The 20,438-nt window shown below is 36.0% G+C and overlaps 16 non-coding genes across 16 annotated transcripts; all 16 read right to left on the bottom strand.

The window, feature by feature from the left end:
* Positions 1–1,889: 1,889 nt before the first annotated feature.
* On the bottom strand, positions 1,890–2,008 carry LOC139506270 (5S ribosomal RNA). The gene has a single exon (XR_011660005.1). It is a non-coding gene; the product is annotated as a 5S ribosomal RNA (ribosomal RNA).
* A 142-nt stretch (positions 2,009–2,150) lies between these two features.
* Positions 2,151–2,269, bottom strand: LOC139506268 (5S ribosomal RNA). The gene has a single exon (XR_011660003.1). It is a non-coding gene; the product is annotated as a 5S ribosomal RNA (ribosomal RNA).
* A 1,995-nt stretch (positions 2,270–4,264) lies between these two features.
* Positions 4,265–4,383, bottom strand: LOC139506267 (5S ribosomal RNA). The gene has a single exon (XR_011660002.1). It is a non-coding gene; the product is annotated as a 5S ribosomal RNA (ribosomal RNA).
* A 142-nt stretch (positions 4,384–4,525) lies between these two features.
* LOC139506266 (5S ribosomal RNA) lies at positions 4,526–4,644 on the bottom strand. Its single transcript, XR_011660001.1, has one exon. It is a non-coding gene; the product is annotated as a 5S ribosomal RNA (ribosomal RNA).
* Positions 4,645–6,639: 1,995 nt separating this feature from the next.
* Positions 6,640–6,758, bottom strand: LOC139506265 (5S ribosomal RNA). The gene has a single exon (XR_011660000.1). It is a non-coding gene; the product is annotated as a 5S ribosomal RNA (ribosomal RNA).
* A 142-nt stretch (positions 6,759–6,900) lies between these two features.
* On the bottom strand, positions 6,901–7,019 carry LOC139506264 (5S ribosomal RNA). The gene has a single exon (XR_011659999.1). It is a non-coding gene; the product is annotated as a 5S ribosomal RNA (ribosomal RNA).
* Positions 7,020–9,299: 2,280 nt separating this feature from the next.
* LOC139506263 (5S ribosomal RNA) lies at positions 9,300–9,418 on the bottom strand. Its single transcript, XR_011659998.1, has one exon. It is a non-coding gene; the product is annotated as a 5S ribosomal RNA (ribosomal RNA).
* A 142-nt stretch (positions 9,419–9,560) lies between these two features.
* On the bottom strand, positions 9,561–9,679 carry LOC139506262 (5S ribosomal RNA). The gene has a single exon (XR_011659997.1). It is a non-coding gene; the product is annotated as a 5S ribosomal RNA (ribosomal RNA).
* A 1,995-nt stretch (positions 9,680–11,674) lies between these two features.
* On the bottom strand, positions 11,675–11,793 carry LOC139506261 (5S ribosomal RNA). The gene has a single exon (XR_011659996.1). It is a non-coding gene; the product is annotated as a 5S ribosomal RNA (ribosomal RNA).
* Positions 11,794–11,935: 142 nt separating this feature from the next.
* Positions 11,936–12,054, bottom strand: LOC139506260 (5S ribosomal RNA). The gene has a single exon (XR_011659995.1). It is a non-coding gene; the product is annotated as a 5S ribosomal RNA (ribosomal RNA).
* Positions 12,055–14,334: 2,280 nt separating this feature from the next.
* On the bottom strand, positions 14,335–14,453 carry LOC139506259 (5S ribosomal RNA). Its single transcript, XR_011659994.1, has one exon. It is a non-coding gene; the product is annotated as a 5S ribosomal RNA (ribosomal RNA).
* Positions 14,454–14,595: 142 nt separating this feature from the next.
* On the bottom strand, positions 14,596–14,714 carry LOC139506273 (5S ribosomal RNA). The gene has a single exon (XR_011660008.1). It is a non-coding gene; the product is annotated as a 5S ribosomal RNA (ribosomal RNA).
* A 1,995-nt stretch (positions 14,715–16,709) lies between these two features.
* On the bottom strand, positions 16,710–16,828 carry LOC139506272 (5S ribosomal RNA). The gene has a single exon (XR_011660007.1). It is a non-coding gene; the product is annotated as a 5S ribosomal RNA (ribosomal RNA).
* A 142-nt stretch (positions 16,829–16,970) lies between these two features.
* LOC139506271 (5S ribosomal RNA) lies at positions 16,971–17,089 on the bottom strand. The gene has a single exon (XR_011660006.1). It is a non-coding gene; the product is annotated as a 5S ribosomal RNA (ribosomal RNA).
* Positions 17,090–19,084: 1,995 nt separating this feature from the next.
* LOC139506269 (5S ribosomal RNA) lies at positions 19,085–19,203 on the bottom strand. The gene has a single exon (XR_011660004.1). It is a non-coding gene; the product is annotated as a 5S ribosomal RNA (ribosomal RNA).
* Positions 19,204–19,345: 142 nt separating this feature from the next.
* Positions 19,346–19,464, bottom strand: LOC139506257 (5S ribosomal RNA). The gene has a single exon (XR_011659993.1). It is a non-coding gene; the product is annotated as a 5S ribosomal RNA (ribosomal RNA).
* Between the last annotated feature and the right edge of the window lie 974 nt (positions 19,465–20,438).

Below are 20,438 nucleotides of genomic sequence, written 5' to 3'. Positions count from 1 at the left end.
CAAAACTAAATACTTACTGCACGATCCAGAGTGGAAGATAGTAAAACTTAGCAAGTACACATGGACTTTATAGTAAAAAAAAATTGCAGAGAAGAAAGAGAGATTTAGAATATGGGACAAGCTGTATTTTATTTGTGACTAATACCATGCAACAATTTCAGACTCTTTTTGAAAAAATTTGGTAGCCCTTAAAAGGGCTGTTTAAGCTTTAAAAGCATCATGATGCTTCCTTCATTTACTTCTTCTTTGGTGTCTTTGCCTTCTTTGGTTTAGCTGCAGCCTTTGTCTTCTTGGGAGATTTTGTGGCTTTCTTTGCAGATTTGGCAGCAGGTTTTGCAGCAGGTTTCTTTGCAGCTGGTTTCTTTGCTTTTGGTTTAGCTGCTTTCTTTTCACCTGCTGGTTTCTTTGCTGCAGGTTTCTTTGCGGCAGTCTTTTTGGTAGGTGTCTTTGCCTTCTTTGGCTTGGCGGCTTTAGGTTTAACTACTTTCTTTGCTGGTTTCTTAGCTGGTTTAGCCACTTCCCCAATCTTAAAGCTTCCAGAAGCGCCGGTACCCTTCGACTGTTTCAAGCTATTGCTCTTCACTCCTGATTTCAGAGCTAACTTCAAGTGAGTGTTGACTGTTTTTGCATCGCTACCAACGCTGAAGTTTGCTAAGATATACTTAAGGATGGCTTGACGGCTGGAGCCTCCACGCTCTTTCAAAGCAGATATAGCCTTTCCGACCATCTCGCTGTATTTTGGATGAGTAGCTACTTTCTTTGGTTTAGCTGCAGCTTTCTTCTTTGGTGACTTAGCTGGGGTCTTTACTACTGGTGCTGGTGCGTCTGACATTTTGCGGCTTTGGTTGTTGAACGATGTGTGCGAATGAACGACAGATTACAATGATATGCAATTCGCACTGACACAGAGTGTAATTATCTATCTAACGCGGACCTCGACGAGAGCACCCTTAAACTTTCATGACAATCTAATTCAAACAGATCGACAAGAAAATCTGTGTGCTTGTTCGACAAGTTTTAATCATTTGTTTCAAATAAATTGTACTTTTTGATATATAAATCATACACGAAAATCTTCAGCAGGAATTTTTCTTTCAGAATATGTCATAAGAATTAAACAAAATACCACGAGTGAAGAAATATTTACGATTAATGTACAACTTGTCAATTTCTCTCGTGCGATTCTTCCTCAGAAAACGTGTTGTATTATTTCACAAAAACTAGATTGTGCCGTAAAACTGATATACATTTGTAGTAAAATCATTTCTTTATATGTTTTTGCTTTCAGATATACGTAGAAATAAAGAGACTTCCCAGAAATTTAGATTTTGCCTTCGATATGAAAGCACACAAAGATGGCAAACTTCGAAACCGGGACTTCCTTGACCGAGATGAAAGACGTTTCAAATATTCGAATTTTTTACTAGAACTTTACAAGATATAATTAGTATTTATTGTTTATTATTTGTTTTTGCTATAATGATTTTTTTTTAGCTGATCAGAATCCTTTCAGAAAAATAGTGAATCATATATGCCCTGGTAAAAAAAAAGAGGCGATTTCAAATGACGACAAATGGCGGATACCATATTATCACAGACGACCTTTACGAGACCTAATTTAAAAAAAAGAAATATATGTAGCCACATGCATGTGGAAGGAGTGGAATTCTTAAGTGTATCTAACTTGACTTGCATGTATTTCACGTAAAAATATTTCACCATGCAGATGGGTATTGAAAAATAAATAAATTTATGAATGATTTATTTTCTGTTTTCTTCATTCATTGATAGCTAGATATGTTGAATATTACATCCAAGTAAATTAGTTAAAAAAAAAATCATACAACAATTATGTTTGGTAGGAATGCAAAATTATAAGTAAAAAAAAATGTCTACAACACCCGGTATTCCCAGGCGGTCACCCATCCAAGTACTAACCGGGCTCGACGTTGCTTAACTTCGGTGATCGGACGAGAACCGGTGTTTTCAACGTGATATGGTCGTAGACACAGAAGTGTTAAATTTTTTGATATATAAGGTTAGGTAGTAGCATTTTTGAACAAAATTTATATAAAATAGATTTTTTTCAGAAGCAAAACTTTACAATAATAATATGTTTGGTAGAAATTCAAAATTATAGGTACAAAAAATGTCTACAACACCCGGTATTCCCAGGCGGTCACCCATCCAAGTACTAACCGGGCTCGACGTTGCTTAACTTCGGTGATCGGACGAGAACCGGTGTTTTCAACGTGATATGGTCGTAGACACAGAAGTGTTAAAATTTTTGATATATAAAGTTAGGAAGTAAAGCAATTTTGAACAGATCTAGAATTTGTATAAAAAAAAGATTTTTTTCAGGTTTAAGATAGAAGCAAAACTAAATACTTACTGCACGATCCAGAGTGGAAGATAGTAAAACTTAGCAAGTACACATGGACTTTATAGTAAAAAAAAATTGCAGAGAAGAAAGAGAGATTTAGAATATGGGACAAGCTGTATTTTATTTGTGACTAATACCATGCAACAATTTCAGACTCTTTTTGAAAAAATTTGGTAGCCCTTAAAAGGGCTGTTTAAGCTTTAAAAGCATCATGATGCTTCCTTCATTTACTTCTTCTTTGGTGTCTTTGCCTTCTTTGGTTTAGCTGCAGCCTTTGTCTTCTTGGGAGATTTTGTGGCTTTCTTTGCAGATTTGGCAGCAGGTTTTGCAGCAGGTTTCTTTGCAGCTGGTTTCTTTGCTTTTGGTTTAGCTGCTTTCTTTTCACCTGCTGGTTTCTTTGCTGCAGGTTTCTTTGCGGCAGTCTTTTTGGTAGGTGTCTTTGCCTTCTTTGGCTTGGCGGCTTTAGGTTTAACTACTTTCTTTGCTGGTTTCTTAGCTGGTTTAGCCACTTCCCCAATCTTAAAGCTTCCAGAAGCGCCGGTACCCTTCGACTGTTTCAAGCTATTGCTCTTCACTCCTGATTTCAGAGCTAACTTCAAGTGAGTGTTGACTGTTTTTGCATCGCTACCAACGCTGAAGTTTGCTAAGATATACTTAAGGATGGCTTGACGGCTGGAGCCTCCACGCTCTTTCAAAGCAGATATAGCCTTTCCGACCATCTCGCTGTATTTTGGATGAGTAGCTACTTTCTTTGGTTTAGCTGCAGCTTTCTTCTTTGGTGACTTAGCTGGGGTCTTTACTACTGGTGCTGGTGCGTCTGACATTTTGCGGCTTTGGTTGTTGAACGATGTGTGCGAATGAACGACAGATTACAATGATATGCAATTCGCACTGACACAGAGTGTAATTATCTATCTAACGCGGACCTCGACGAGAGCACCCTTAAACTTTCATGACAATCTAATTCAAACAGATCGACAAGAAAATCTGTGTGCTTGTTCGACAAGTTTTAATCATTTGTTTCAAATAAATTGTACTTTTTGATATATAAATCATACACGAAAATCTTCAGCAGGAATTTTTCTTTCAGAATATGTCATAAGAATTAAACAAAATACCACGAGTGAAGAAATATTTACGATTAATGTACAACTTGTCAATTTCTCTCGTGCGATTCTTCCTCAGAAAACGTGTTGTATTATTTCACAAAAACTAGATTGTGCCGTAAAACTGATATACATTTGTAGTAAAATCATTTCTTTATATGTTTTTGCTTTCAGATATACGTAGAAATAAAGAGACTTCCCAGAAATTTAGATTTTGCCTTCGATATGAAAGCACACAAAGATGGCAAACTTCGAAACCGGGACTTCCTTGACCGAGATGAAAGACGTTTCAAATATTCGAATTTTTTACTAGAACTTTACAAGATATAATTAGTATTTATTGTTTATTATTTGTTTTTGCTATAATGATTTTTTTTTAGCTGATCAGAATCCTTTCAGAAAAATAGTGAATCATATATGCCCTGGTAAAAAAAAAAGAGGCGATTTCAAATGACGACAAATGGCGGATACCATATTATCACAGACGACCTTTACGAGACCTAATTTAAAAAAAAGAAATATATGTAGCCACATGCATGTGGAAGGAGTGGAATTCTTAAGTGTATCTAACTTGACTTGCATGTATTTCACGTAAAAATATTTCACCATGCAGATGGGTATTGAAAAATAAATAAATTTATGAATGATTTATTTTCTGTTTTCTTCATTCATTGATAGCTAGATATGTTGAATATTACATCCAAGTAAATTAGTTAAAAAAAAATCATACAACAATTATGTTTGGTAGGAATGCAAAATTATAAGTAAAAAAAAATGTCTACAACACCCGGTATTCCCAGGCGGTCACCCATCCAAGTACTAACCGGGCTCGACGTTGCTTAACTTCGGTGATCGGACGAGAACCGGTGTTTTCAACGTGATATGGTCGTAGACACAGAAGTGTTAAATTTTTTGATATATAAGGTTAGGTAGTAGCATTTTTGAACAAAATTTATATAAAATAGATTTTTTTCAGAAGCAAAACTTTACAATAATAATATGTTTGGTAGAAATTCAAAATTATAGGTACAAAAAATGTCTACAACACCCGGTATTCCCAGGCGGTCACCCATCCAAGTACTAACCGGGCTCGACGTTGCTTAACTTCGGTGATCGGACGAGAACCGGTGTTTTCAACGTGATATGGTCGTAGACACAGAAGTGTTAAAATTTTTGATATATAAAGTTAGGAAGTAAAGCAATTTTGAACAGATCTAGAATTTGTATAAAAAAAAGATTTTTTTCAGGTTTAAGATAGAAGCAAAACTAAATACTTACTGCACGATCCAGAGTGGAAGATAGTAAAACTTAGCAAGTACACATGGACTTTATAGTAAAAAAAAATTGCAGAGAAGAAAGAGAGATTTAGAATATGGGACAAGCTGTATTTTATTTGTGACTAATACCATGCAACAATTTCAGACTCTTTTTGAAAAAATTTGGTAGCCCTTAAAAGGGCTGTTTAAGCTTTAAAAGCATCATGATGCTTCCTTCATTTACTTCTTCTTTGGTGTCTTTGCCTTCTTTGGTTTAGCTGCAGCCTTTGTCTTCTTGGGAGATTTTGTGGCTTTCTTTGCAGATTTGGCAGCAGGTTTTGCAGCAGGTTTCTTTGCAGCTGGTTTCTTTGCTTTTGGTTTAGCTGCTTTCTTTTCACCTGCTGGTTTCTTTGCTGCAGGTTTCTTTGCGGCAGTCTTTTTGGTAGGTGTCTTTGCCTTCTTTGGCTTGGCGGCTTTAGGTTTAACTACTTTCTTTGCTGGTTTCTTAGCTGGTTTAGCCACTTCCCCAATCTTAAAGCTTCCAGAAGCGCCGGTACCCTTCGACTGTTTCAAGCTATTGCTCTTCACTCCTGATTTCAGAGCTAACTTCAAGTGAGTGTTGACTGTTTTTGCATCGCTACCAACGCTGAAGTTTGCTAAGATATACTTAAGGATGGCTTGACGGCTGGAGCCTCCACGCTCTTTCAAAGCAGATATAGCCTTTCCGACCATCTCGCTGTATTTTGGATGAGTAGCTACTTTCTTTGGTTTAGCTGCAGCTTTCTTCTTTGGTGACTTAGCTGGGGTCTTTACTACTGGTGCTGGTGCGTCTGACATTTTGCGGCTTTGGTTGTTGAACGATGTGTGCGAATGAACGACAGATTACAATGATATGCAATTCGCACTGACACAGAGTGTAATTATCTATCTAACGCGGACCTCGACGAGAGCACCCTTAAACTTTCATGACAATCTAATTCAAACAGATCGACAAGAAAATCTGTGTGCTTGTTCGACAAGTTTTAATCATTTGTTTCAAATAAATTGTACTTTTTGATATATAAATCATACACGAAAATCTTCAGCAGGAATTTTTCTTTCAGAATATGTCATAAGAATTAAACAAAATACCACGAGTGAAGAAATATTTACGATTAATGTACAACTTGTCAATTTCTCTCGTGCGATTCTTCCTCAGAAAACGTGTTGTATTATTTCACAAAAACTAGATTGTGCCGTAAAACTGATATACATTTGTAGTAAAATCATTTCTTTATATGTTTTTGCTTTCAGATATACGTAGAAATAAAGAGACTTCCCAGAAATTTAGATTTTGCCTTCGATATGAAAGCACACAAAGATGGCAAACTTCGAAACCGGGACTTCCTTGACCGAGATGAAAGACGTTTCAAATATTCGAATTTTTTACTAGAACTTTACAAGATATAATTAGTATTTATTGTTTATTATTTGTTTTTGCTATAATGATTTTTTTTTAGCTGATCAGAATCCTTTCAGAAAAATAGTGAATCATATATGCCCTGGTAAAAAAAAAAGAGGCGATTTCAAATGACGACAAATGGCGGATACCATATTATCACAGACGACCTTTACGAGACCTAATTTAAAAAAAAGAAATATATGTAGCCACATGCATGTGGAAGGAGTGGAATTCTTAAGTGTATCTAACTTGACTTGCATGTATTTCACGTAAAAATATTTCACCATGCAGATGGGTATTGAAAAATAAATAAATTTATGAATGATTTATTTTCTGTTTTCTTCATTCATTGATAGCTAGATATGTTGAATATTACATCCAAGTAAATTAGTTAAAAAAAAATCATACAACAATTATGTTTGGTAGGAATGCAAAATTATAAGTAAAAAAAAATGTCTACAACACCCGGTATTCCCAGGCGGTCACCCATCCAAGTACTAACCGGGCTCGACGTTGCTTAACTTCGGTGATCGGACGAGAACCGGTGTTTTCAACGTGATATGGTCGTAGACACAGAAGTGTTAAATTTTTTGATATATAAGGTTAGGTAGTAGCATTTTTGAACAAAATTTATATAAAATAGATTTTTTTCAGAAGCAAAACTTTACAATAATAATATGTTTGGTAGAAATTCAAAATTATAGGTACAAAAAATGTCTACAACACCCGGTATTCCCAGGCGGTCACCCATCCAAGTACTAACCGGGCTCGACGTTGCTTAACTTCGGTGATCGGACGAGAACCGGTGTTTTCAACGTGATATGGTCGTAGACACAGAAGTGTTAAAATTTTTGATATATAAAGTTAGGAAGTAAAGCAATTTTGAACAGATCTAGAATTTGTATAAAAAAAAGATTTTTTTCAGGTTTAAGATAGAAGCAAAACTAAATACTTACTGCACGATCCAGAGTGGAAGATAGTAAAACTTAGCAAGTACACATGGACTTTATAGTAAAAAAAAATTGCAGAGAAGAAAGAGAGATTTAGAATATGGGACAAGCTGTATTTTATTTGTGACTAATACCATGCAACAATTTCAGACTCTTTTTGAAAAAATTTGGTAGCCCTTAAAAGGGCTGTTTAAGCTTTAAAAGCATCATGATGCTTCCTTCATTTACTTCTTCTTTGGTGTCTTTGCCTTCTTTGGTTTAGCTGCAGCCTTTGTCTTCTTGGGAGATTTTGTGGCTTTCTTTGCAGATTTGGCAGCAGGTTTTGCAGCAGGTTTCTTTGCAGCTGGTTTCTTTGCTTTTGGTTTAGCTGCTTTCTTTTCACCTGCTGGTTTCTTTGCTGCAGGTTTCTTTGCGGCAGTCTTTTTGGTAGGTGTCTTTGCCTTCTTTGGCTTGGCGGCTTTAGGTTTAACTACTTTCTTTGCTGGTTTCTTAGCTGGTTTAGCCACTTCCCCAATCTTAAAGCTTCCAGAAGCGCCGGTACCCTTCGACTGTTTCAAGCTATTGCTCTTCACTCCTGATTTCAGAGCTAACTTCAAGTGAGTGTTGACTGTTTTTGCATCGCTACCAACGCTGAAGTTTGCTAAGATATACTTAAGGATGGCTTGACGGCTGGAGCCTCCACGCTCTTTCAAAGCAGATATAGCCTTTCCGACCATCTCGCTGTATTTTGGATGAGTAGCTACTTTCTTTGGTTTAGCTGCAGCTTTCTTCTTTGGTGACTTAGCTGGGGTCTTTACTACTGGTGCTGGTGCGTCTGACATTTTGCGGCTTTGGTTGTTGAACGATGTGTGCGAATGAACGACAGATTACAATGATATGCAATTCGCACTGACACAGAGTGTAATTATCTATCTAACGCGGACCTCGACGAGAGCACCCTTAAACTTTCATGACAATCTAAGGGAGCTACCATTTGATTTTTATGGGGGGGCTAGGATGAAATTTGAAAAAAATAGGCAGGACAGGAGTTTTGAGTAAAAAAAAAAGGCAGGATGAGCAACTTGGTAAAAAAAAAGGCAGGATGACAATTTGTGTAAAAAAAGTCAGGATAAACTAGTAAAAAAAAAGGCAGGACCGAATAGAGTAAGAAATAAAAAGGCAGGACAGAGATTACAACTAAAAAAAAAAAGCAGGACAAAATTTTTCATCCTAGCCCCCCCATAAAAATCAAATGGTAGCTCCCTAATTCAAACAGATCGACAAGAAAATCTGTGTGCTTGTTCGACAAGTTTTAATCATTTGTTTCAAATAAATTGTACTTTTTGATATATAAATCATACACGAAAATCTTCAGCAGGAATTTTTCTTTCAGAATATGTCATAAGAATTAAACAAAATACCACGAGTGAAGAAATATTTACGATTAATGTACAACTTGTCAATTTCTCTCGTGCGATTCTTCCTCAGAAAACGTGTTGTATTATTTCACAAAAACTAGATTGTGCCGTAAAACTGATATACATTTGTAGTAAAATCATTTCTTTATATGTTTTTGCTTTCAGATATACGTAGAAATAAAGAGACTTCCCAGAAATTTAGATTTTGCCTTCGATATGAAAGCACACAAAGATGGCAAACTTCGAAACCGGGACTTCCTTGACCGAGATGAAAGACGTTTCAAATATTCGAATTTTTTACTAGAACTTTACAAGATATAATTAGTATTTATTGTTTATTATTTGTTTTTGCTATAATGATTTTTTTTTAGCTGATCAGAATCCTTTCAGAAAAATAGTGAATCATATATGCCCTGGTAAAAAAAAAAGAGGCGATTTCAAATGACGACAAATGGCGGATACCATATTATCACAGACGACCTTTACGAGACCTAATTTAAAAAAAAGAAATATATGTAGCCACATGCATGTGGAAGGAGTGGAATTCTTAAGTGTATCTAACTTGACTTGCATGTATTTCACGTAAAAATATTTCACCATGCAGATGGGTATTGAAAAATAAATAAATTTATGAATGATTTATTTTCTGTTTTCTTCATTCATTGATAGCTAGATATGTTGAATATTACATCCAAGTAAATTAGTTAAAAAAAAATCATACAACAATTATGTTTGGTAGGAATGCAAAATTATAAGTAAAAAAAAATGTCTACAACACCCGGTATTCCCAGGCGGTCACCCATCCAAGTACTAACCGGGCTCGACGTTGCTTAACTTCGGTGATCGGACGAGAACCGGTGTTTTCAACGTGATATGGTCGTAGACACAGAAGTGTTAAATTTTTTGATATATAAGGTTAGGTAGTAGCATTTTTGAACAAAATTTATATAAAATAGATTTTTTTCAGAAGCAAAACTTTACAATAATAATATGTTTGGTAGAAATTCAAAATTATAGGTACAAAAAATGTCTACAACACCCGGTATTCCCAGGCGGTCACCCATCCAAGTACTAACCGGGCTCGACGTTGCTTAACTTCGGTGATCGGACGAGAACCGGTGTTTTCAACGTGATATGGTCGTAGACACAGAAGTGTTAAAATTTTTGATATATAAAGTTAGGAAGTAAAGCAATTTTGAACAGATCTAGAATTTGTATAAAAAAAAGATTTTTTTCAGGTTTAAGATAGAAGCAAAACTAAATACTTACTGCACGATCCAGAGTGGAAGATAGTAAAACTTAGCAAGTACACATGGACTTTATAGTAAAAAAAAATTGCAGAGAAGAAAGAGAGATTTAGAATATGGGACAAGCTGTATTTTATTTGTGACTAATACCATGCAACAATTTCAGACTCTTTTTGAAAAAATTTGGTAGCCCTTAAAAGGGCTGTTTAAGCTTTAAAAGCATCATGATGCTTCCTTCATTTACTTCTTCTTTGGTGTCTTTGCCTTCTTTGGTTTAGCTGCAGCCTTTGTCTTCTTGGGAGATTTTGTGGCTTTCTTTGCAGATTTGGCAGCAGGTTTTGCAGCAGGTTTCTTTGCAGCTGGTTTCTTTGCTTTTGGTTTAGCTGCTTTCTTTTCACCTGCTGGTTTCTTTGCTGCAGGTTTCTTTGCGGCAGTCTTTTTGGTAGGTGTCTTTGCCTTCTTTGGCTTGGCGGCTTTAGGTTTAACTACTTTCTTTGCTGGTTTCTTAGCTGGTTTAGCCACTTCCCCAATCTTAAAGCTTCCAGAAGCGCCGGTACCCTTCGACTGTTTCAAGCTATTGCTCTTCACTCCTGATTTCAGAGCTAACTTCAAGTGAGTGTTGACTGTTTTTGCATCGCTACCAACGCTGAAGTTTGCTAAGATATACTTAAGGATGGCTTGACGGCTGGAGCCTCCACGCTCTTTCAAAGCAGATATAGCCTTTCCGACCATCTCGCTGTATTTTGGATGAGTAGCTACTTTCTTTGGTTTAGCTGCAGCTTTCTTCTTTGGTGACTTAGCTGGGGTCTTTACTACTGGTGCTGGTGCGTCTGACATTTTGCGGCTTTGGTTGTTGAACGATGTGTGCGAATGAACGACAGATTACAATGATATGCAATTCGCACTGACACAGAGTGTAATTATCTATCTAACGCGGACCTCGACGAGAGCACCCTTAAACTTTCATGACAATCTAATTCAAACAGATCGACAAGAAAATCTGTGTGCTTGTTCGACAAGTTTTAATCATTTGTTTCAAATAAATTGTACTTTTTGATATATAAATCATACACGAAAATCTTCAGCAGGAATTTTTCTTTCAGAATATGTCATAAGAATTAAACAAAATACCACGAGTGAAGAAATATTTACGATTAATGTACAACTTGTCAATTTCTCTCGTGCGATTCTTCCTCAGAAAACGTGTTGTATTATTTCACAAAAACTAGATTGTGCCGTAAAACTGATATACATTTGTAGTAAAATCATTTCTTTATATGTTTTTGCTTTCAGATATACGTAGAAATAAAGAGACTTCCCAGAAATTTAGATTTTGCCTTCGATATGAAAGCACACAAAGATGGCAAACTTCGAAACCGGGACTTCCTTGACCGAGATGAAAGACGTTTCAAATATTCGAATTTTTTACTAGAACTTTACAAGATATAATTAGTATTTATTGTTTATTATTTGTTTTTGCTATAATGATTTTTTTTTAGCTGATCAGAATCCTTTCAGAAAAATAGTGAATCATATATGCCCTGGTAAAAAAAAAAGAGGCGATTTCAAATGACGACAAATGGCGGATACCATATTATCACAGACGACCTTTACGAGACCTAATTTAAAAAAAAGAAATATATGTAGCCACATGCATGTGGAAGGAGTGGAATTCTTAAGTGTATCTAACTTGACTTGCATGTATTTCACGTAAAAATATTTCACCATGCAGATGGGTATTGAAAAATAAATAAATTTATGAATGATTTATTTTCTGTTTTCTTCATTCATTGATAGCTAGATATGTTGAATATTACATCCAAGTAAATTAGTTAAAAAAAAATCATACAACAATTATGTTTGGTAGGAATGCAAAATTATAAGTAAAAAAAAATGTCTACAACACCCGGTATTCCCAGGCGGTCACCCATCCAAGTACTAACCGGGCTCGACGTTGCTTAACTTCGGTGATCGGACGAGAACCGGTGTTTTCAACGTGATATGGTCGTAGACACAGAAGTGTTAAATTTTTTGATATATAAGGTTAGGTAGTAGCATTTTTGAACAAAATTTATATAAAATAGATTTTTTTCAGAAGCAAAACTTTACAATAATAATATGTTTGGTAGAAATTCAAAATTATAGGTACAAAAAATGTCTACAACACCCGGTATTCCCAGGCGGTCACCCATCCAAGTACTAACCGGGCTCGACGTTGCTTAACTTCGGTGATCGGACGAGAACCGGTGTTTTCAACGTGATATGGTCGTAGACACAGAAGTGTTAAAATTTTTGATATATAAAGTTAGGAAGTAAAGCAATTTTGAACAGATCTAGAATTTGTATAAAAAAAAGATTTTTTTCAGGTTTAAGATAGAAGCAAAACTAAATACTTACTGCACGATCCAGAGTGGAAGATAGTAAAACTTAGCAAGTACACATGGACTTTATAGTAAAAAAAAATTGCAGAGAAGAAAGAGAGATTTAGAATATGGGACAAGCTGTATTTTATTTGTGACTAATACCATGCAACAATTTCAGACTCTTTTTGAAAAAATTTGGTAGCCCTTAAAAGGGCTGTTTAAGCTTTAAAAGCATCATGATGCTTCCTTCATTTACTTCTTCTTTGGTGTCTTTGCCTTCTTTGGTTTAGCTGCAGCCTTTGTCTTCTTGGGAGATTTTGTGGCTTTCTTTGCAGATTTGGCAGCAGGTTTTGCAGCAGGTTTCTTTGCAGCTGGTTTCTTTGCTTTTGGTTTAGCTGCTTTCTTTTCACCTGCTGGTTTCTTTGCTGCAGGTTTCTTTGCGGCAGTCTTTTTGGTAGGTGTCTTTGCCTTCTTTGGCTTGGCGGCTTTAGGTTTAACTACTTTCTTTGCTGGTTTCTTAGCTGGTTTAGCCACTTCCCCAATCTTAAAGCTTCCAGAAGCGCCGGTACCCTTCGACTGTTTCAAGCTATTGCTCTTCACTCCTGATTTCAGAGCTAACTTCAAGTGAGTGTTGACTGTTTTTGCATCGCTACCAACGCTGAAGTTTGCTAAGATATACTTAAGGATGGCTTGACGGCTGGAGCCTCCACGCTCTTTCAAAGCAGATATAGCCTTTCCGACCATCTCGCTGTATTTTGGATGAGTAGCTACTTTCTTTGGTTTAGCTGCAGCTTTCTTCTTTGGTGACTTAGCTGGGGTCTTTACTACTGGTGCTGGTGCGTCTGACATTTTGCGGCTTTGGTTGTTGAACGATGTGTGCGAATGAACGACAGATTACAATGATATGCAATTCGCACTGACACAGAGTGTAATTATCTATCTAACGCGGACCTCGACGAGAGCACCCTTAAACTTTCATGACAATCTAAGGGAGCTACCATTTGATTTTTATGGGGGGGCTAGGATGAAATTTGAAAAAAATAGGCAGGACAGGAGTTTTGAGTAAAAAAAAAAGGCAGGATGAGCAACTTGGTAAAAAAAAAGGCAGGATGACAATTTGTGTAAAAAAAGTCAGGATAAACTAGTAAAAAAAAAGGCAGGACCGAATAGAGTAAGAAATAAAAAGGCAGGACAGAGATTACAACTAAAAAAAAAAAGCAGGACAAAATTTTTCATCCTAGCCCCCCCATAAAAATCAAATGGTAGCTCCCTAATTCAAACAGATCGACAAGAAAATCTGTGTGCTTGTTCGACAAGTTTTAATCATTTGTTTCAAATAAATTGTACTTTTTGATATATAAATCATACACGAAAATCTTCAGCAGGAATTTTTCTTTCAGAATATGTCATAAGAATTAAACAAAATACCACGAGTGAAGAAATATTTACGATTAATGTACAACTTGTCAATTTCTCTCGTGCGATTCTTCCTCAGAAAACGTGTTGTATTATTTCACAAAAACTAGATTGTGCCGTAAAACTGATATACATTTGTAGTAAAATCATTTCTTTATATGTTTTTGCTTTCAGATATACGTAGAAATAAAGAGACTTCCCAGAAATTTAGATTTTGCCTTCGATATGAAAGCACACAAAGATGGCAAACTTCGAAACCGGGACTTCCTTGACCGAGATGAAAGACGTTTCAAATATTCGAATTTTTTACTAGAACTTTACAAGATATAATTAGTATTTATTGTTTATTATTTGTTTTTGCTATAATGATTTTTTTTTAGCTGATCAGAATCCTTTCAGAAAAATAGTGAATCATATATGCCCTGGTAAAAAAAAAAGAGGCGATTTCAAATGACGACAAATGGCGGATACCATATTATCACAGACGACCTTTACGAGACCTAATTTAAAAAAAAGAAATATATGTAGCCACATGCATGTGGAAGGAGTGGAATTCTTAAGTGTATCTAACTTGACTTGCATGTATTTCACGTAAAAATATTTCACCATGCAGATGGGTATTGAAAAATAAATAAATTTATGAATGATTTATTTTCTGTTTTCTTCATTCATTGATAGCTAGATATGTTGAATATTACATCCAAGTAAATTAGTTAAAAAAAAATCATACAACAATTATGTTTGGTAGGAATGCAAAATTATAAGTAAAAAAAAATGTCTACAACACCCGGTATTCCCAGGCGGTCACCCATCCAAGTACTAACCGGGCTCGACGTTGCTTAACTTCGGTGATCGGACGAGAACCGGTGTTTTCAACGTGATATGGTCGTAGACACAGAAGTGTTAAATTTTTTGATATATAAGGTTAGGTAGTAGCATTTTTGAACAAAATTTATATAAAATAGATTTTTTTCAGAAGCAAAACTTTACAATAATAATATGTTTGGTAGAAATTCAAAATTATAGGTACAAAAAATGTCTACAACACCCGGTATTCCCAGGCGGTCACCCATCCAAGTACTAACCGGGCTCGACGTTGCTTAACTTCGGTGATCGGACGAGAACCGGTGTTTTCAACGTGATATGGTCGTAGACACAGAAGTGTTAAAATTTTTGATATATAAAGTTAGGAAGTAAAGCAATTTTGAACAGATCTAGAATTTGTATAAAAAAAAGATTTTTTTCAGGTTTAAGATAGAAGCAAAACTAAATACTTACTGCACGATCCAGAGTGGAAGATAGTAAAACTTAGCAAGTACACATGGACTTTATAGTAAAAAAAAATTGCAGAGAAGAAAGAGAGATTTAGAATATGGGACAAGCTGTATTTTATTTGTGACTAATACCATGCAACAATTTCAGACTCTTTTTGAAAAAATTTGGTAGCCCTTAAAAGGGCTGTTTAAGCTTTAAAAGCATCATGATGCTTCCTTCATTTACTTCTTCTTTGGTGTCTTTGCCTTCTTTGGTTTAGCTGCAGCCTTTGTCTTCTTGGGAGATTTTGTGGCTTTCTTTGCAGATTTGGCAGCAGGTTTTGCAGCAGGTTTCTTTGCAGCTGGTTTCTTTGCTTTTGGTTTAGCTGCTTTCTTTTCACCTGCTGGTTTCTTTGCTGCAGGTTTCTTTGCGGCAGTCTTTTTGGTAGGTGTCTTTGCCTTCTTTGGCTTGGCGGCTTTAGGTTTAACTACTTTCTTTGCTGGTTTCTTAGCTGGTTTAGCCACTTCCCCAATCTTAAAGCTTCCAGAAGCGCCGGTACCCTTCGACTGTTTCAAGCTATTGCTCTTCACTCCTGATTTCAGAGCTAACTTCAAGTGAGTGTTGACTGTTTTTGCATCGCTACCAACGCTGAAGTTTGCTAAGATATACTTAAGGATGGCTTGACGGCTGGAGCCTCCACGCTCTTTCAAAGCAGATATAGCCTTTCCGACCATCTCGCTGTATTTTGGATGAGTAGCTACTTTCTTTGGTTTAGCTGCAGCTTTCTTCTTTGGTGACTTAGCTGGGGTCTTTACTACTGGTGCTGGTGCGTCTGACATTTTGCGGCTTTGGTTGTTGAACGATGTGTGCGAATGAACGACAGATTACAATGATATGCAATTCGCACTGACACAGAGTGTAATTATCTATCTAACGCGGACCTCGACGAGAGCACCCTTAAACTTTCATGACAATCTAATTCAAACAGATCGACAAGAAAATCTGTGTGCTTGTTCGACAAGTTTTAATCATTTGTTTCAAATAAATTGTACTTTTTGATATATAAATCATACACGAAAATCTTCAGCAGGAATTTTTCTTTCAGAATATGTCATAAGAATTAAACAAAATACCACGAGTGAAGAAATATTTACGATTAATGTACAACTTGTCAATTTCTCTCGTGCGATTCTTCCTCAGAAAACGTGTTGTATTATTTCACAAAAACTAGATTGTGCCGTAAAACTGATATACATTTGTAGTAAAATCATTTCTTTATATGTTTTTGCTTTCAGATATACGTAGAAATAAAGAGACTTCCCAGAAATTTAGATTTTGCCTTCGATATGAAAGCACACAAAGATGGCAAACTTCGAAACCGGGACTTCCTTGACCGAGATGAAAGACGTTTCAAATATTCGAATTTTTTACTAGAACTTTACAAGATATAATTAGTATTTATTGTTTATTATTTGTTTTTGCTATAATGATTTTTTTTTAGCTGATCAGAATCCTTTCAGAAAAATAGTGAATCATATATGCCCTGGTAAAAAAAAAAGAGGCGATTTCAAATGACGACAAATGGCGGATACCATATTATCACAGACGACCTTTACGAGACCTAATTTAAAAAAAAGAAATATATGTAGCCACATGCATGTGGAAGGAGTGGAATTCTTAAGTGTATCTAACTTGACTTGCATGTATTTCACGTAAAAATATTTCACCATGCAGATGGGTATTGAAAAATAAATAAATTTATGAATGATTTATTTTCTGTTTTCTTCATTCATTGATAGCTAGATATGTTGAATATTACATCCAAGTAAATTAGTTAAAAAAAAATCATACAACAATTATGTTTGGTAGGAATGCAAAATTATAAGTAAAAAAAAATGTCTACAACACCCGGTATTCCCAGGCGGTCACCCATCCAAGTACTAACCGGGCTCGACGTTGCTTAACTTCGGTGATCGGACGAGAACCGGTGTTTTCAACGTGATATGGTCGTAGACACAGAAGTGTTAAATTTTTTGATATATAAGGTTAGGTAGTAGCATTTTTGAACAAAATTTATATAAAATAGATTTTTTTCAGAAGCAAAACTTTACAATAATAATATGTTTGGTAGAAATTCAAAATTATAGGTACAAAAAATGTCTACAACACCCGGTATTCCCAGGCGGTCACCCATCCAAGTACTAACCGGGCTCGACGTTGCTTAACTTCGGTGATCGGACGAGAACCGGTGTTTTCAACGTGATATGGTCGTAGACACAGAAGTGTTAAAATTTTTGATATATAAAGTTAGGAAGTAAAGCAATTTTGAACAGATCTAGAATTTGTATAAAAAAAAGATTTTTTTCAGGTTTAAGATAGAAGCAAAACTAAATACTTACTGCACGATCCAGAGTGGAAGATAGTAAAACTTAGCAAGTACACATGGACTTTATAGTAAAAAAAAATTGCAGAGAAGAAAGAGAGATTTAGAATATGGGACAAGCTGTATTTTATTTGTGACTAATACCATGCAACAATTTCAGACTCTTTTTGAAAAAATTTGGTAGCCCTTAAAAGGGCTGTTTAAGCTTTAAAAGCATCATGATGCTTCCTTCATTTACTTCTTCTTTGGTGTCTTTGCCTTCTTTGGTTTAGCTGCAGCCTTTGTCTTCTTGGGAGATTTTGTGGCTTTCTTTGCAGATTTGGCAGCAGGTTTTGCAGCAGGTTTCTTTGCAGCTGGTTTCTTTGCTTTTGGTTTAGCTGCTTTCTTTTCACCTGCTGGTTTCTTTGCTGCAGGTTTCTTTGCGGCAGTCTTTTTGGTAGGTGTCTTTGCCTTCTTTGGCTTGGCGGCTTTAGGTTTAACTACTTTCTTTGCTGGTTTCTTAGCTGGTTTAGCCACTTCCCCAATCTTAAAGCTTCCAGAAGCGCCGGTACCCTTCGACTGTTTCAAGCTATTGCTCTTCACTCCTGATTTCAGAGCTAACTTCAAGTGAGTGTTGACTGTTTTTGCATCGCTACCAACGCTGAAGTTTGCTAAGATATACTTAAGGATGGCTTGACGGCTGGAGCCTCCACGCTCTTTCAAAGCAGATATAGCCTTTCCGACCATCTCGCTGTATTTTGGATGAGTAGCTACTTTCTTTGGTTTAGCTGCAGCTTTCTTCTTTGGTGACTTAGCTGGGGTCTTTACTACTGGTGCTGGTGCGTCTGACATTTTGCGGCTTTGGTTGTTGAACGATGTGTGCGAATGAACGACAGATTACAATGATATGCAATTCGCACTGACACAGAGTGTAATTATCTATCTAACGCGGACCTCGACGAGAGCACCCTTAAACTTTCATGACAATCTAATTCAAACAGATCGACAAGAAAATCTGTGTGCTTGTTCGACAAGTTTTAATCATTTGTTTCAAATAAATTGTACTTTTTGATATATAAATCATACACGAAAATCTTCAGCAGGAATTTTTCTTTCAGAATATGTCATAAGAATTAAACAAAATACCACGAGTGAAGAAATATTTACGATTAATGTACAACTTGTCAATTTCTCTCGTGCGATTCTTCCTCAGAAAACGTGTTGTATTATTTCACAAAAACTAGATTGTGCCGTAAAACTGATATACATTTGTAGTAAAATCATTTCTTTATATGTTTTTGCTTTCAGATATACGTAGAAATAAAGAGACTTCCCAGAAATTTAGATTTTGCCTTCGATATGAAAGCACACAAAGATGGCAAACTTCGAAACCGGGACTTCCTTGACCGAGATGAAAGACGTTTCAAATATTCGAATTTTTTACTAGAACTTTACAAGATATAATTAGTATTTATTGTTTATTATTTGTTTTTGCTATAATGATTTTTTTTTAGCTGATCAGAATCCTTTCAGAAAAATAGTGAATCATATATGCCCTGGTAAAAAAAAAAGAGGCGATTTCAAATGACGACAAATGGCGGATACCATATTATCACAGACGACCTTTACGAGACCTAATTTAAAAAAAAGAAATATATGTAGCCACATGCATGTGGAAGGAGTGGAATTCTTAAGTGTATCTAACTTGACTTGCATGTATTTCACGTAAAAATATTTCACCATGCAGATGGGTATTGAAAAATAAATAAATTTATGAATGATTTATTTTCTGTTTTCTTCATTCATTGATAGCTAGATATGTTGAATATTACATCCAAGTAAATTAGTTAAAAAAAAATCATACAACAATTATGTTTGGTAGGAATGCAAAATTATAAGTAAAAAAAAATGTCTACAACACCCGGTATTCCCAGGCGGTCACCCATCCAAGTACTAACCGGGCTCGACGTTGCTTAACTTCGGTGATCGGACGAGAACCGGTGTTTTCAACGTGATATGGTCGTAGACACAGAAGTGTTAAATTTTTTGATATATAAGGTTAGGTAGTAGCATTTTTGAACAAAATTTATATAAAATAGATTTTTTTCAGAAGCAAAACTTTACAATAATAATATGTTTGGTAGAAATTCAAAATTATAGGTACAAAAAATGTCTACAACACCCGGTATTCCCAGGCGGTCACCCATCCAAGTACTAACCGGGCTCGACGTTGCTTAACTTCGGTGATCGGACGAGAACCGGTGTTTTCAACGTGATATGGTCGTAGACACAGAAGTGTTAAAATTTTTGATATATAAAGTTAGGAAGTAAAGCAATTTTGAACAGATCTAGAATTTGTATAAAAAAAAGATTTTTTTCAGGTTTAAGATAGAAGCAAAACTAAATACTTACTGCACGATCCAGAGTGGAAGATAGTAAAACTTAGCAAGTACACATGGACTTTATAGTAAAAAAAAATTGCAGAGAAGAAAGAGAGATTTAGAATATGGGACAAGCTGTATTTTATTTGTGACTAATACCATGCAACAATTTCAGACTCTTTTTGAAAAAATTTGGTAGCCCTTAAAAGGGCTGTTTAAGCTTTAAAAGCATCATGATGCTTCCTTCATTTACTTCTTCTTTGGTGTCTTTGCCTTCTTTGGTTTAGCTGCAGCCTTTGTCTTCTTGGGAGATTTTGTGGCTTTCTTTGCAGATTTGGCAGCAGGTTTTGCAGCAGGTTTCTTTGCAGCTGGTTTCTTTGCTTTTGGTTTAGCTGCTTTCTTTTCACCTGCTGGTTTCTTTGCTGCAGGTTTCTTTGCGGCAGTCTTTTTGGTAGGTGTCTTTGCCTTCTTTGGCTTGGCGGCTTTAGGTTTAACTACTTTCTTTGCTGGTTTCTTAGCTGGTTTAGCCACTTCCCCAATCTTAAAGCTTCCAGAAGCGCCGGTACCCTTCGACTGTTTCAAGCTATTGCTCTTCACTCCTGATTTCAGAGCTAACTTCAAGTGAGTGTTGACTGTTTTTGCATCGCTACCAACGCTGAAGTTTGCTAAGATATACTTAAGGATGGCTTGACGGCTGGAGCCTCCACGCTCTTTCAAAGCAGATATAGCCTTTCCGACCATCTCGCTGTATTTTGGATGAGTAGCTACTTTCTTTGGTTTAGCTGCAGCTTTCTTCTTTGGTGACTTAGCTGGGGTCTTTACTACTGGTGCTGGTGCGTCTGACATTTTGCGGCTTTGGTTGTTGAACGATGTGTGCGAATG

The sequence above is a fragment of the Mytilus edulis genome, unplaced genomic scaffold (assembly GCF_963676685.1).
Source record: "Mytilus edulis unplaced genomic scaffold, xbMytEdul2.2 SCAFFOLD_1859, whole genome shotgun sequence".
Classification (NCBI taxonomy): Eukaryota; Metazoa; Mollusca; class Bivalvia; order Mytilida; family Mytilidae; genus Mytilus; species Mytilus edulis.
This window is presented reverse-complemented; position numbering and strand designations above follow the sequence as displayed.